Source organism: Acinonyx jubatus, chromosome D3 (assembly GCF_027475565.1).
Source record: "Acinonyx jubatus isolate Ajub_Pintada_27869175 chromosome D3, VMU_Ajub_asm_v1.0, whole genome shotgun sequence".
NCBI classification, from domain to species: Eukaryota; Metazoa; Chordata; class Mammalia; order Carnivora; family Felidae; genus Acinonyx; species Acinonyx jubatus.
The window spans coordinates 76,202,048-76,219,015 of NC_069392.1; the positions used below are offsets into that span (position 1 = coordinate 76,202,048).

A 16,968-nucleotide genomic window follows, 5' to 3' on the forward strand; every position below is an offset into this window, starting at 1 on the left:
TGGGGTCCGTGAGTTCGAGCCCCACATCCGGCTCTGTGCTGTCAACACGGAACCCACTTTGGACCCTCTATCCCCCACCTCTCTGCCCCTCCCCTGCTTGCTCTCTCTCTCTTAAGAGTAAATAAACATTAAAAAACATTTTTTTTAAGATTTTTTTTTTTTAGGGGCACCTGGGTGGCTCAGTCGGTTAAGTGGCCGACTTCGGCTCAGGTCATGATCTCGCAGTTTATGAGTTCGAGCCCCGCGTCGGGCTCTGGGCTGACAGCTCAGAGCCTGGAGACTGTTTCGGATTCTGTGTCTCCCTCTCTCTGCCCCTCCCCTGTTCATGCTCTGTCTCTCTCTGTCTCAAAAAATAAATAAACATTTAAAAAAAATAAAAGATTTTTTTTTTTAATCTCAGAAATTGGGGAGTAGCAAAACAAAACAAGAGCCTGGGTCATAATCTAATCCTTACAAAATGCTGTCATCTGTTTGACGCTTACTGATATTCTGTCCTCCATCCACTGCTGTCCCCACACGTTCTCACTGTCCCCTCCCTCCTGAAGCCTGCATACATCCTTATCTAACCTGGAACTCTCTCCTGAGCTCCAGGCTCTTCTATCCAAAGGTCTCTGAGAAATCTCAATCTGAATGTCCCTTGGGAACTTTAACATCAACTTGTCCCACATGGAAATCCTTAACTTCCCACCCCAACTCTTCCTTTAAATAAAAGAGGTAACCCTCTGGATGGATGAGAACACCAGTCACGCTTCCCAATTTTCATGTGAAGATAATGACAGTCCTTACTTCTGGTCCAAGATAGTGGGTGGAATATTTGTGGGTATCTGTGTTCCTGCTAAAACCCCAACAGCACTGCATTACAATAAAGAGATGTAAAAAGAAGCATAAACCCACAGGACAAAGAGACTATGGAGAGAGAACAGCCACACGCACAGTCTCAGAAGGCAGCAAAGCACTCAGATAAATAGTGCTGCACTTGATGAACCAAAGAAAATCAGCCTAAGTTGGTAGAAAAATCCAGAAACAAGCTGATTAACATGGATGAACCGTGAAGAGGTCGGAAAGAGGAGGCTCTAAGTGCCTCTTAAAGAAGCATTCAAATAAATAAAACAGCAGACACGTGAGGTCTCCCGAACACAGGCTTCTGGCTCATGTTTACTTTCTCGGAAAGCATCTGGAACATGTGTTCCACCGAAATAAAAGAGTAAGCCAAGAACCAAGATGACACGGGATTTAAAACAAAAGGGAGGCACTGGGCACCCTGGCGTGTGGAGGAAGGAGCATTGCAGGACCACAGGCACGCTCGTGACTTGTTAGCTATTTTCATTCTCGTACAGGTAGGTTTAGAAAAGTTAAATAATGCGTTCAAGGTCACACAGCTAGTCTAGTGAGTTTTAGGGCTAGGAATCAAACCCAGGTATGTCTGTTGCAAAGGCATGATAGAGCATTGCTATAATTATGGAATTCTGAGCCAAAGAATGACTAATGCGGATAATAACAGTTCCAAGACATAAGCTTATAATAAGAATTAAATGAGATAATCACCCAAAGCATTTGCCCAGCACCTGGCACATGGGAACCTAAATAATACTGACTTCTAGTTAAAAATGTAATCTATCATTTTCATTACTGCCTCTGTCAACCGTTGGGTGAAGAATTAGCGTTGGAGCCGGACCTATGACGACAGGAAGGATTCTGACTGTTGGAGAAGGGGTCGTTCCAAGCTGCAGAGACAATATTCACAAGAGAGGAGGAAACAGAGAAGATGCACACACTTCAGGCGTTTGTCAGAGAAGTTCGCTGTAAACACCTGGGATTTGAAGGAAATACGTTAATTGTCCATTTCTCTAGGTTCTGTAAGCCATATCCCGGAAGTAAATTAGATCACCAGCCAGCCACAAACCTGAAGGCCGGTATCTTAACTTCCCACAGATAAGCTCACACAGAAGTAAATGTGATGAGTCCGACTTTGGATAAAGAGAAATGAGGTATTCATTTGAAGAATGTTTTCGTATCGTTTGCAAAATCACGCATACGATAGACACTGGGCACCCATCCTTACAGTCGGAAAAAGATTTTTTTCCCTAGATGAGTCTGTATACTTGCCGTTACCAACCAGTGACAACTTTGTAACCCAAGGCCGAGAGCTGATTGGATGTGCAGCAGGTATTAATTTCATCCGTATCAGATGCTTCAAGGGCAGCTCTCGTCTTCCTATAAATATGGGAAAACAAATGTCTCTTTCATATGTTTAAAAATATCGTGGGGGGGCGCCTGGGTGGCTCAGTCGGTTGAGCGTCCGACTTCAGCTCAGGTCATGATCTCTCCACTCATGGGTTCGAGCCCCGCATGGGGCTCTGAGCTGACAGCTCAGAGGCTGGAGCCTGCTTCAGATTCTGTGTCTCCCTCTCTGTCTCTGTCCCTCTCCTACTCACGCTCTGTCTCTTTCCCTCAAAAATAAATAAACGTTAAAAAAAATTTTTTTAAATATATATCATGTACCATATTGTGAACAGGTGAATTTTAAACAAGTAAAATTGAATATATTATTAAATACTGACATAATACAAGTGTCAAGAAATTTGGGGTGCCTGGGTGGGGGCTCAGTCCGTTAAGCATCCGACTCTTGATTTCGGCTCAGGTCATGATCTCACGGTTTGTGGGACTGAGCCTCGCGTCGGGCTCTGCACTGATAGCATGGTGCCTACTTAGGATTCTCTCTCTCCCTCTCTCTCTCTGCCCCTCCCTTGCTCACTCTCTCTCTCTCTCTCTCAAAAACAAATAAACTTAAAAAAAAAAAAGAAATTAGCAAAAAACATGTTACCCGACAGGGCATGTATAACTGAATCTATGGTATTCTTATAAGGAGGTGCTTTAAAACAGTAGATCATTTGTTTCACTAAAAATCTCAACAGAAATATATGAGAACCAACAAGCATAAGTGCTCAGTAAAAAGCAAGTTTACCTGTGAAGGGACACTGGCTTTTATCCATGAGGAAAGCCTTTTCAGATTAAAAATTTTTTTAATGTTTATTTTTGAGAGAGATAGAGCACAAGCCGGGGAGAAGCAGAGAGAGAGGGAGACACAGAATCCGAAACAGGCTCCAGGCTCCGAGCTGTCAGCACGGAGCCCGACGCGGAGCTTGAACTCACAGACCCCAAGATCATGACCTGAGCCAAAGTCGGACGCTCAATCGACTGAACCACCCAGACGCCCCAGTCTTTTCAGATTTTAATATTCAATTTAAACATGTTCACCTGTATTAGTCAACCTCAGCTAAATTATACTGCAGTAACAAACATGAAGATTTATTTTTCATTGGTGCCGTATGTCCATGTTGGGTGGGCAAGACTCTCTACTCTGTGTTGTCCTCACTTGGGAACCGAGGCTTCCAGAGCCTCCACCTTCTGGAACTTCGCTGGTTGCCATGGCAGGGGAAAGGGAAAAAAGCAAGTCAAATACTGCGTCTGAAAGTCTTCTGCCTGAAAACGACGCAGATCATTTCGTTTGTGTTTCATGGGCCAGAGCAAGTCACACGGCCTGCTGAACGTCAAGGTGGCAAGATGGCTGTATTCCTTTTAAGCTTAGAAAGAGAAAAAACAAGAAATATCGAACAATCCCAACGGCTGCTAAAGTCTGCCCTTTTTTGCTACTGGACACTCAGCTCACTTTTCTTTCTGTAAAATACACCCGTCTCTTCCTCCAAGGAATACCGACAGCAAGTTTCATCCCGACGTGGCTTTTGGTTCTACACCCAGGACTTGGGGAGATGCAGAGCCATTTTTACAACAGGTCTGGATATGGTGCCTTCTGCTTCAGGGACCCACGAAGGAGAAAGTCAAGTTTTCTGCCCTCCCCACAACCACCCTTCAACGATAGAACAAGTACACGTGAACTACAGTTAAGTGCCTCCATTCACACATAGCGTGGACGAGAGAGGCAGTGGGGGACACTGGTCCACAGCAATTCTAACGCCCACGGGGCAGGCACATTTGAGGGCTCTTCCCAGGGTGAGGGCAAGTTCCTCGATTGTGTTCCCCTATTGCTTCCTGGGAAAAGGTGTCTCGGCCAGTCGTCCTCCTGAAGTCTGGCTACAACTTCTGAAAGTTTTCCTTTTTCGTTCTTCTCTGGCCGCATTTGAAGTGGGCGCCGATAATACGTCCTCCCTGGGAAGAGCAGCTCTCTCAGCCCACTTCCTGCTTTTAGTTGATTACAGACCCAAAGTCATGTTCTTTTTTTTAAGTGTGTTTATTTTGAGAGAGAGCACACACACACACACACACACACACACACACACACGTGTGCGAGGGAGGGGCAAAGAGAGAGAGGGAGAGAGAATCTTAAGCAGGCTCCAGGCTGTCAGCACACAGCCCAACGTGGGGTTCAAACTCACAAACCATGAGATCATGACCTGAGTCAAAATAGACGCTCAACTGACTGAGCCACCCAGGTGCCCCTCAAAGTCATAGTCTTAAATAACCACCACCTGCTTTGTCCAGGCTGATTAATACTTCTTTTAAAAAATTTTTTTTTTACATTTATTTATTTTTGAGAAACAGAGTGAGACAAAGCGTGAGTGGGGGAGAGGCAGAGAGAGGAGACACATAATCCAAAGCAGGCTCCAGGCTCTGAGCGAGTGGTCAGCACAGAGCCTGATGCAGGGCTTGAACCAACAAACTGTGAGATCATGACCTGAGCCGAAGTTGGACGCTCAACCGACTGAGCCACCCAGGTACCCCTGATTAATACTTCTTTTGTCAAAAACAGCTTCTCATGTATCGTCTTCCCATCAGCTCCACATGGCAATAGCCACAGTTCTTTTTGAGACAGAATTCTCGTGTTTACTGTATTTCTTTGCTTTTTTGCTCCCATGACTCTGTTTATCAGTTTAATTTCAACTCCCCGAGGCCATCAGGCTTCAATGAGAGAGCTGAGTATGTACTTTGTCTCTTTTCCCCAAGCCATTCTGTGCAAGTGAGAAGATTTTTTGGACCCCACACCATTAATGGAACTTTGCTCAAAGACACCTTAATTCATCGACGGGTGTTAACAAGGAGTATGATGGCCATACCCTTCATGGGTCCCCTGATGCAGGGTTGGGTTTTCACTGGTCCCTGCTGCAGGAGTAAAATGTACGTCCCAAATTACTGCAGGCATAGTGTCCTTGCCACCCCCTACCTGGCCCTTAGGTCATTTGTTTTAGGTCTTTGCTATAGCAGTGGCCCACTTCTATAGACCGATTTTTGTATTATTCAGCATATGCAAAGCTATGCTAGAGGAAAAACAACCCTGATATTTCAGTGGCCTAGAATACATTATTTCCCTCTCTTGCTACATGTCCATTTCAGGTCAGTGCGGGACCCTTCTTTATTTTATTCTCTCCTCTGGATGCATGCTGATAAAATCTCTACCGGCTAGAACATTACCAACTATCATGGAAGATGGAAGGGAACATGAGAAGTTGACCACCTACCCAAAAGGGGCACCTCTCAGTTTTGCTCACATTTCACTGGCCGAAGCAGTCAGCTGGCCTACCACCCTAACTTCAAGTGGGCAGACGACTGACATCTTTTCACGTCCCGAAAAAGAGGAGACGCGGAAATACTGATAAATAGCACTCGTGACTCTACACCCATTTAGCAAAAAACATAAGGGTGTATATACTCGCCTTCCGACACACACATCATTTATGTTGGACTTACAGTCTCTAGGGACGTATTCCTATAGTAAATTAAGGAAACCAGAATTTAATTCTCAAAACTTCCAGCTTTAAAGGATGTCATGGCATGGTCCACATATTACAGAGAAAACCTCTAGAATGGAGAGAAACATTTATAAATAGATATTAGAACGGGGCGACGGAATTTGCGAATATTTTGTTTGCCAAAAGTCATAGGAATGTATTTGCTTCTGCATGGAGACTTCTCTTTTTCCAAATGGATCCTTTTCTAAGCTCCAAAAAAAAGAGATGACCATTAGTGAGCACAACTGCCTTAAGACTTTAAGACAGATAGTATGATCTGTACAATATGATCCAAGTCTAGTTTTTCCATTGGTTGTCTGGTTACTCAATAAATATTTGATTGATTGAGTAATCCCATGGCCCAGACAAATACGTGGCCACAGAAGGAAACAACAATAAGCCAGATGACAAAAAAAAAAAGTTTCCATTCCAAATCCATTTGGCCACAGGCACACAAACTCAGTCATAAAGCTGGAAGCACTTCTCTGAGGTTGATGCTGGAACTGATAGCTAGGCGCTATTTATAACTTGGGGAAGATTTTTCTAGATAAAATATTTAAACACGCTTTTGGAAAGCAAATGTCTTTGTTCACTTTATTGTCCAAGCTCTCTTTGATTGGTTAATTTCTCTTTTTTATTTTCTCCAAACTCTCAAAAGAGAAAGTTCATTTTTTTCATGGGGCGAGGAGCAAATAATTTGCTCATGATTGAGAAAATTTGTGGGCATATAAACGTGGTGCTTTTCTTAGCCCTAGACCTAGCTGGCGTTCTGTAGAATAAAGGCATTGCCAAAAATGTCTGCTTCACGTAGATGCATAAAACAAAGATGCCCTAATCATAGCACAGACTCAGGAAAGGTGTTCCTGGGAACCTCGGCATCTTCTTTCAGAGACTTTCCTGGATCTCCCATGATGAGAACTTCTGCTAAGTCAGGGCTCCAGTGGGTAGGGATATGCCAAGGCAGGGGCCTCTCCCTGCCAGGTTGAAGTGGTTTAGCTGTGTTGATCTTTTCAGAAGTCAAAATTTAGGAAAGAAGTGGGCAGGTGGGTCAGAGGTCCAGAGGTTCATGCGGGCTCCGTGGAGTGGGGACTCAGCATGTGCTCATCTACAAGATCAAGGGTCAAACAAGAGAGCAATCAGTGGGCGGCAAACTGGGGGGTCGTGCAGGCTGGGACTCCTTCAGGACACAGATGGGGAGAAGCAGAAGCAGGCTCCATAATAAGCAAAGCTGAGTGGGGAGCCATATAGAGACTAGTCCACGGGGAGAGACTCCTGCCAAGATTTCTTCCAGCAAGGCCCTTACAGCAACTTGGGCTGGTGAGCAAAAGCTACATTTACCAGGGCTCCTCCAGGCTCCCTGGGATGGCTGTCTGGAGGAGATCTTTCTCCAATCCTAATGGGGCACAAATATTTTCGGGCAGTCATGTAAGAAAGAAGAAGTTTTTGTTCAGATGAGGATCATGCCATTTGGTCCAAGAATGCTCTGAGTCTGACTTGGGAAAACAGTTTATTGGGGCCTTAGAGAGAGAAGTACTGAGAGATTGTAAGGAGGCATGATTCTTTTTACATTTTTTTAAAATGTTTATTTAGTTGAGAGAGAGAGAGGCCCAGTGTGAGCTGGGAAGAGGCGGAGAGAGAGGGAGACAGAATCTGAAGCAGGCTCAGGCTCTGAGCTGTCAGCACAGAGCCTGATGCGGGGCTCACACTCACAAACCGCAAGATCACAACCTGAGCCAAAGTTGGATGCTCAACCAACTGAGCCATCCAGGTACCCCAAGGGGACATGATTCTTAATGGGGGGGGGTTCCTGTGTCCCTGGAGGCACCTGGAATGACTTCAGGTGATACAGAGCGAGGCCAGTGGTTGTGACTAGAGAGGCTTGGGAGGCTAGGGAAGGGCAGGAGGGAGGCAGGAAGGGACATCAGACAGAGCAAGGCCAGGTAAGTGGGTATCATAATTCTTCTGGCCCCATGATTTTGAAAAGGCTCTCACCATTTCAGAACCTACCACATCCATCCCTCTGACCCAAGACTTGGGATCAACCAATTGCCAAGCCAAGGACTTTCTAGAAGAGAGTGATCAAAGGTGGATGGGGAAAGAGTGGGGTCCCAGAGCCAGTGTGTGAAGCCTTCCCTCACTCACGTCACTGACCAGACCCATTCAGGGAGCCTGAGATCCAGTTCTCTGGGAAGATTATGGAGGAGATACGGCTATTGATTCTTGTTCAGCCCCCACTGAGGCAGTGGAGCTCTGTAATTAAGAATGGCTGTGATTCACAGAAAATGAAGAATGTTCTGGAATAAAAAGGTAGGGGAAGACCGTATTCTTCAAAAGTGTCAATGCTATGAAAGGGAAACAATTCTAGGTTAAAGGAAGCCAAAGAGACACGACAAGTAAATCCAATGCTTGACCATAAACTGGATCTGACCATAAACTTGGTGGGGTGGCAGGGAGAGAGGCACTTGGGGAGGCACAGGGATGCTATAAGGGGGATTATTAGGGCAACTGACAAAATTGTAATATGACAGTAGATTAGATAAAAACACTGCTTCAAGGAAAATACCGAGGCTATGAAAGAGACTATTCCTACTCTTAAGAAATATAGGAGGGGTGGGGGGCGCCCTGGGTGGCTCAGTCAGTTAAGCATCTGACTTTGGCTCAGGTCATGATCTCGAGGTCTGGGAGTTCAAGCCCCGCGTTGGGCTCTGTGCTGACAGCTCAGGGCCTGGAGCCTGCTTTGGATTCTGTGTCTCCTAGCCCCACCCCACCCCCATCTCTGCCCCTCCCCAGCTCGTGCTCTGTCTTGCTCTCTTAAAAATAAATGTTAAAAAAATAATAATAGAAAAAAGAAATATGGGGGGAGAGCACAAACAAGTAAGCCAGTGGGGTAAAATTTAACCATGGGTCAATTTTGGTCAAGTGTATTGTATTCGTTTATCATGAGTAGGAAGCTAAACATGTAATGTATTATTAAAACCAGGCCACACTGGAGAATGAAAGAGAACACAATTCAAAACTATGCCAGGACAACAAGTAAAAACCAGGAAAGTCCTGGGCAAAGCAGAACCCAAGTGATAGGTGACATTTAAAGTACATTATTGAGGGGCGCCTGGGTGGCGCAGTCGGTTAAGCGTCCGACTTCAGCTCAGGTCCCGATCTCGCGGGATCTCACGATCTCGCGGTCCGTGAGGGCGTGCCCCGCGCCAGGCTCTGGGCTGATGGCTCGGAGCCTGGAGCCTGTTTCCGATTCTGTGTCTCCCTCTCTCTCTGCCCCTCCCCCGCTCATGCTCTGTCTCTCTCTGTCCCAAAAGTAAATAAACATTCAAAAAAAAAAAATAAATAAAGTACATTATTGAATAAATGATGTTTGGACAATCAGCAACTGACAAATTAACCTGAGAACACTATTTCACAGACTCTAGGTTGATCATATACTTAAAAAGAAAAGATAAACAGTAAAAGTACTAAAAGAAAACCATGCAATAATTTTCTTTTATAGTCCTTAGAGAAGGGAATGTCTTTATAACACAAAAACCCAAACGATAAGAAAATTTTACATGGCAAAAACCATCAAAAGCAAGGTAAAAAGACACCGGAAATAATATTTGCGATTCATATCTCAGCTAAAGAGCCAATTACCCTAATATATAAAGAGTTCCTACAAATCAATTTTTAAAATGTCATTAGCTCCATAGAGAAATGGGCAAAATATAAGGGCACAATTCACCAAAAAAATAAAATCAGATGAAAAGTTACTCAATCTCAGGCATCGTATGAGAAAGGCAAAATAAAATTTTTGATTAACAGGAACAAAAAGTCTGATAACATGCTTTGCTCATGTGGAAGTGAGAACATAACACGAGAACATGACTTGCACATTCTTCATTGTGATATAAATTGTCCAAACTTATAATTATTAAACTATTCCTTAATCTTATATTTTAAAGCTTGCTGTTAGGGGCACCTGGGTTAAGCATCTGACTCTTGATTTCAGATCAAGAGCAAAATTTGCTAGTTTCTTCCAGCTGAGCACACCTAATGAACAAAATTTTACTTTTCTTCCGAATTAGTACCACCACTTGGTGACAGCATGCACTAATTTCATGTTCATATCACCTTTAAAAAAATTTTTTTTTAATGTGTATTTTTGAGGGAGAGAGAGACAGAGCGTGAGCAGAGGGAGGTACAGAGGGAGAGAGGGAGACACAGAATCTGAAGCAGGCTCCAGGCTCTGAGCTGTCAGCACAGCTTGAACCCACAGACTATGAGATCATGACCTGTGCTGAGGTCGGGCGTTTAACCGACTGAGCCACCCAGGTGCCCCTCGCTTTTGAGTGATAAATCAACCTCTTGAAAAATGAACTTGTAGCAGCTTAAGCTATCCCACACAACAAATTCTCTCATTTTTTCATATTTAGGCTTGTCCTCCATGCTCCATCCCCAACATGCATAGTGAAACCTAAATCTTCAGATATCCTTAACCCATTAATGGCCACATCATCAACAGAAATCTCACTGGATTCTCCAGACCTCACTAGAGCATCTATCCAGGAATCAGGGTGGAGTTTTGCTGTTCGTGGCTGATGTTTGTTTTGCCCCTCCTTTGATCTTTAGAGCTTTTAGCTCCGACTGTCATTAGTGATCCACTAGATGTCACTGTCACGTAAATTAACAGTCAGTGCTCTAAAATCCAAACTCCCATCTTTAAAAGACTGGACATTGAAGGTACACCCGGTTGGTTCCAAAGAGCAAAGTATTAATCAGCGTTTCACACACACGTGTACCCTGCGGGGGTGGGAAACAGAGAAAGGAAGGCTCTCAGAAATCTGGCAGGAAAGGAGGGCTCCAAACAATGAAAGAATGCTGTGGATTGGAATCTGAGATTATCTTTCGGTTTGTAATTAAACGTACCTGAATAAAATGAGGGAACATGACAAGCAATGATCGGGATGAAGAGCATACCAGGAAGTAGTACCAGCAAGTGCAAAGGGCCTGAGGCAGAGAGAGAGAGAGAGCCAAGGATCAGTATTGAGGAAGCAAGGCCTTGTAGGGCTTGGTAAATGTGTAAATTTCATCCTCAATGAGATGGAAGGCACTGGAAGAGTTTTTCCTTTCCGTCTGCCTTTCCTTTTGAGGTATAATCGACATAACATTATGTTAGTTTCAACCATACAAATAATGATTTGATATTTGTGTATATTGTGAAATAATAATAAGTCCAGTTAACATCAACCTGCATAGTTACACATTTTTTTCTCATGATGAGAAATTTCAAGATCCACTCCCCCAGCAACTTTCTTTTTTTTTAAGTTTATTTATTTATTTTGAGAGGGGGTGGGGAGGGACGGGGAGAGGGAGAGAGAGAGAGAGAGAGAGAGAGAGAGAGAGACAGAATCCCAAGCAGGCTCCAAACTGTCTGTGCAGAGCCTGATGGAGGGCTTGAACCCACGAACCGGGAGATCACGACCGGAGCCGAAATCGAGAATCAGATACTTAACCGACTGAGCCACCCCGGTGCCCCGCCCGCTATTTTCAAATATGCAATACGACACTATTAACTATAGTCACCACGCTGCGCACTACATGATTTCTAACTTTCCATGGAGAAGCCCTCAAAATCTATTTGATATAATCACGAGGAAACACCAGATAGACCCAAACTGAGAAACTTTCTATAAAATACGTAGGCTGGGGGCACCTAATTGGCTCCATTGGTAGAGTGGGCAACTCTTGATCTCAGGGTTAAGAGTTCAAGTCCCACACTGGGTGTAGAGTTTACTTAAAAATAAAATTAAAAAAACATATAAGTGGTCTTCTTAGAAATGTCAATGTCGTAAAAGGCATAGAGCAGTTGCGAAAGCATTCGGAGTAAAGGAGAATAAATGACAATTGAACGCACACCGTGATCCGGGCTGCATCCCAGACTGAATGCGCGGAGGCCATTCCTGGGACAATGGACGGTATTGGAACATGGGTTAGAGATTAGCTAAAACTATGGTATTGATATTAAGTTCCTGCAGTGGATAACTGTGCTGTGGCCATGTAAGAGGGTATCTTGGTTTTAGAGGAATCCCCATGAAGTGGCAAAGGGTGTGGTTTGGGAGTCCTGAACCCAGTTAGAAAGTGGGCAGCCTGCAAAGGGCTCCCCTCACAAGTGAGTCTGTATGAAGTTGTGCAGGGATCTGACCACTGAACCATCCTTCCAGAAGGGAGCAAGGACCTCAGTAGGGGGACTGCACATCTACAACCTTGATCCTTCTAACCCTCATTTTTATGCAACAGGGTTATATGTTCTTTGTTTCACCCCATCTCCAAAGCAGTTTCTGTGGTGGGTGTGTGTGTGTGTGTGTGTGTGTGTGTGTGTGCACAGCAGGTGTGGGCTGCACCTCTGTTGGCGTTCCAAAGGAAACCACAGGTGGTGCAAGTAGGCACCGCCCCTGCAATTTAGAAGTTATGTGGGAAAGTGGAGCAAACCCAGGAAAAGGGGATATGCTAAAGCAGGTGCAAAAGGACTTCCTATTAAAAGAAGTCTAGAAAAATAGAGGTCATATTGTTCAGAATGGATGACACTTAATTCCTGTCTTCACATACATAAAAGATGGCTTAGGGGGCGCTTGGGCAGCTCAGTCAGTTAAGCGACGGACTCCTGATTCCCGCTCAGGTCATGATCCCACGGTTTGTGAGTTCGAGCGCCACACTGCGCTCCATGCTGACGGTGTGGAGCCTGCTCGGGATTCTCTGTCTCTCTCTCTCTCTGCCCCTCCCCTGCTTATGCACTCTCTCTCTCTCTCTCAAGAATAAATAAATTAAAATAACTTTTTTAAATAAAGAAGATAAAAGAAGGCTTGGCGAGGAGGGTTATTCCCCAGTTGCCCTCCACCTTCCCTGAGATAGAAACAAGAAAACGAGTTCAAATTTTAAAAGACTTTTTCATTAAACATTTGGATTTATTGCTCTTGGAAAATCAAACTTGAGCTACCGTGGGTTCCCAGAGGACCTTCAAAAGAATACCCAACTGCCCACTTTGGAACACTCAGATATATCTGCGCCCGAGGAGAGGACAGCTGCCCTTGGCGGATGTGATAAAAATGTCAGGGGAACCTCATGACCACGTCCCAGAGCTTTTCCAAGGCCCCCCGCTGAGCCGGAGGCTCCTGGTAGCCGTTCTTACCTCTCTAGGATTACTACTGCCGGCATTCAAGGCCACAATTAAATGTAAATGTCATCCGATGGGGGACAACACGTGCTGTTATGATCAGCCACTAACACCTCATCTCCTTAAGTTGTCACAGTAGCTGGTCAGCGGCCCTTCGTAAATAAGTTAAGTTTTGATGGTTTGCAAGGAATTGGAGGAACTTTAGAATTTAGGGACAGGAAAAGTCCCAGTGGGGCGGGCATTGCCACTGTTAACGATCTGAGGGATTCACAGGAGGGACTGAGCATGCATGCGGGGGGGGGGGGGGGGGGGTTCTTGCTGTGCTTCTCTCCCTCCTCCCCCATCCTCTTCTCTCTCCCCTCCCCAGTCTCTCCCCTCCTTCCTTCTGCAATTATTTCTGCACTTATCATGAGGCATCACACTGGACGTTAGAGGCATCGTCCTAGGTTCTGAGCACGCCTTGTCTACATTTTAATGCCTTTTACTTTTCCAAGGGGAACACTGTTCTTCATGCCCCGTGCAGAGAATTAACGTGATGATTTAATCTGTTTTGTTCCCTGGGACTCTCAATACTGGAGAGAAGGGCACACGGCAGGAAAAGCCTCATCTCGGAGACTTGCACACCAGCTGCAGCACTGACTTTCAACATCCTGCAGAGTCCTGTCCCTTAGAAACCAGGTGCACGTAACTCGTGTAGACAGACACTTACCTACCCTGTAGCTGTTACGGCTGTATGCGAAAAATCCCTACTTTGTTTGCTTCACCCACTCGTAGCTGCATTTTGTTTTGGTTTTTTGGTTTTTCTTTTTTGAGAGAGTGAGGGAGGGGCACAGAGAGAGGGAGAGAGAGAGATCCCAAGCAAGGTCCTCACACTCAGTGCAGAGCCCGCTGCGGGGCTCGAACTCACAAACTATGAGATCAAGACCTGAGCGGAAGTCGAGAGTCAAATGCTTAACTGACTGAGCTACCCAGGCGTCCCCATTGTTGCATTTTTTTTTTTTTTAAGTCCAAAGGGTCTATTGTTTGTTCTATCAATTTGATGATGGGATTTGAGATTCTTTCTACTGTTTTCTAAGTACTTGATGTGCCATTAATAGGTGAGGTCACACAGTGACTGTTCAGCCTCCCCTGTAGCTTTTTCCCTAAAGAAAAAACTTCCCTGTGGGTGCATTGCACTCAGAAAGCTCAGCTTTCAGCCATTTAATTTTGTACATTTTTTTTTTCCAAAGTAAAGCTTAATGCAATAGCATCATGCTTAAAATACTAAAACCACTTTAGTATTAGGAACCATATCCGAAATGATATTTAGCAAAATATAAAGGATTAGGCACCACATTTACCATTTGAAAGGTTTCCTCTCTAATTCCTTATTATTACAATGTGTTCCTTCCACACATTTTACGGGGCGCCAGCTCAGTGCAGGCTTTGGGCCGGGCAATACAAGCACAAATACACTTACTGCCAAGGTCTAGCTCTCCTCTCCGCCCCGGGGCACTTCTCTCCCGAGCTTAACCAAAACCAGACCCCTGAGACCACCGGGTTGTATACTAAAGGCTTGAATATAGGATTGGCTACTGGAAACCCACGCCCTAACTACTGCCCTGAAGAACGATGTCAGGGGGCAGGTAGACAGACCCCAGTCCTGCCACCAAACGGGACGTATTCGTTCATCTGCCCCAACTCGCCCTAGGGTGAAAACATCCGTTTTCAGGGACACTGTGAGACCCAGGAGGGGAGGAACACATGTGTCGCCGGGATCCTCCGAACAAGGGCTGAAACCCCGAGCACAACAAATAGTTTCCGTTTCTCCACTGGCACGAGAGCAGGCATCTCCAAAAAGCAAGCGGTCCTCATCTGTTCCCACTTGTGGATCAAAAGGCAGCTGCACCCAGGGGAGGGGAGAAGCGTGAGATCATTCATAAATGCGTGCTTACTGCCCTCGGACTGGAAGTCTCTGAGGCTGTCGTGCAAGTACCTGGCACGGGGCTCCACGGGGAGCAGCAAATGCAAGGCTCGAGGGTCGGGCCCAACCACGCGGGCCGTGTGCCCTTCCTGAGTCCCCCACAAGGACGTCCCCGTCCCTCCCCCCCCCCCCACCTTGGCGGCTGCGGTCATTGTCCACTCACTGCTGTTTCCTCGGCTGCACTGGTTCGTCAGCCCCCTGCCCGACTGCAGGATGGAGAAGTTGGCCGAATCTCCACCGGATTTGGTCGGATGCCTCCGACAGTGTAATCCCACTCCCCGCCCTGCGCTTCACCTGCCTCGGGGCCAAACTGGGAGCCCGAACTTCCTCTTCCGCTGGCCTGTTTTCCCGACTCCTCCCCTCCACCCTGCTCCCAGCCTATCCTCCCACCCACCCGGCCTGGCCCCTCCCCACTGCGGGCCAACCTTGCTGGTGTGGCCCATTGCCAAGTACCTCCGAGTCTCCCACGCTTGTCCCTACGCTTCCTTCCCCCACGCGATTACGTGTGCGTTGAGGACTGGGCCCATCGCTTCCCTTACCTTTGAGGTGGCCGTCGACTATCGTGGCCGGCATTCCAACACTGTTAGATGACCCAGTGAATACGTCTATGACCATGGTTGGTTCCCCAAACAGAGGAGGGGGTCACGGCACTGGTTTCACCCCAAACTGCTCCCCTGACAAAATGCCAACACACGCTGGCAAGGCAGCGACTTGACTTGGGTGTGTATTCGGTTTTTTTCTCTACCTCCCCTGAACAGGTAAGAATCATATAACATTGTTCTCAATATGGAATGTCTTCTCAAAAAATTTTGGAATGGGGGTGCCTGGGTGACTCAGTGTGTTGAGCCTCCCACTCTTTTCTGTTTAATGTTTTTTAATTATATTTTGAGAGAGAGAGAGAGAGAGAGAGAGGGAGCATGCGCGCATGAGTGGGGGAGGGGCAGAGAGATGTGGGGCTGGATCCCGACAGACTGCAGAGATCGTGACCTGAGCCAGTGTCGGAGGCTTAACCAACTGAGCCACCCAGGCACCCCGAGCCTCCCACTCTTGATTTCTGCTCAGGTCATAAACTCACAGGTTGGTGGGATTAAGTCCCAGGTGGGGCTCTGCTCTGAGCCCAGAGCCTGCTTGGGATTCTCTCTCTCTCTCTCTCTCTCTCTCTCTCTCTCTCTCTCACCCTCTCTCTGCGCCTGTCTCACTTGAATACACACACACACACACACACTCTCTCTCTCTCTCTCTCTCTCTCTGTCTCAAAAATAAGCAAATAAACTTAAAAAAAGAGAGAGAGATACAAATCGATTTCTCCACAAACTTTAGAGCACCATTCTAAATAGTATTCAGTAAATAACAATCTTCGTAACATTCAAATTCCAAAGCCAACGTTAATAGGCGTTCTACTCTTCATTTTTTGTTTTTCTGGCTACAGAGAGTTATCTATACTGAATCTGGATATCACTTGCTTGTGTGCCACAGTATTCAGTGTCGATTGTATGTGTGTTAATCATATAAACCACGTAAGAATTTGCATTATTTTAATACTTTATATGCATTTGCTCTGAGTATTAGTTTCCCTGAAATGGACCTTTTCTCTTTGTGCTAAAAAAGTTGTCTTGGATACAGAAATTCAAAATTAATAGTAGCAAACTATATTAGGTATGTTTATCGTGCATAAGAACACATGTGAGGACTGGACTAAGTTCTATATTAAAACATATTAATGAAGTACCTGATATACCTAATGCTTTATAAAAGCCTCCAACATACAGCCCTTTATCATTTTGGCAATACTGAGTTCAGGTAAGGACTCCTTCACACTGGATGTGAGGAAAAAGGAGCCCTCATGCACTGTTGGTGGGAATTTGAACGGCAGCCACTGTGGAAACCAGTATGATGGTTCCCTCCAAAAGTTAAAAATAGAACTACCCTATGATCCAGGAATCACAGTACTGGTATTTATCCTAACAATACAAAAACACTAACGCAGGGGTACCTGGCTGGCTCAGTCAGTAAAGCACACGACTCTTGATCTCGGGGTTATAAGTTCAAGCCCCACACTGGGTGTAGAGCTCACTTAAAAATAAAATATTAAAAAAAACATTAAT

At 45.5% G+C, this 16,968-nt stretch overlaps 1 long non-coding RNA gene across 4 annotated transcripts; it reads right to left on the reverse strand.

The window, feature by feature from the left end:
- Positions 1-374: 374 nt before the first annotated feature.
- Positions 375-15,170, reverse strand: LOC106978910 (uncharacterized). Of its 4 annotated transcripts, none has more exons than XR_008291504.1 (4): positions 14,998-15,170; positions 12,916-13,052; positions 10,656-10,736; positions 9,539-10,529 (listed from the first exon to the last, which is right to left on the reverse strand). It is a non-coding gene; the product is annotated as an uncharacterized LOC106978910 (long non-coding RNA). The 4 variants fall into 4 exon arrangements; XR_008291505.1 differs by having other exon boundaries at positions 15,027-15,152; XR_003423680.2 differs by lacking the exons at positions 9,539-10,529; positions 12,916-13,052 and adding an exon at positions 375-6,849 and having other exon boundaries at positions 15,027-15,165.
- Positions 15,171-16,968: the final 1,798 nt, after the last annotated feature.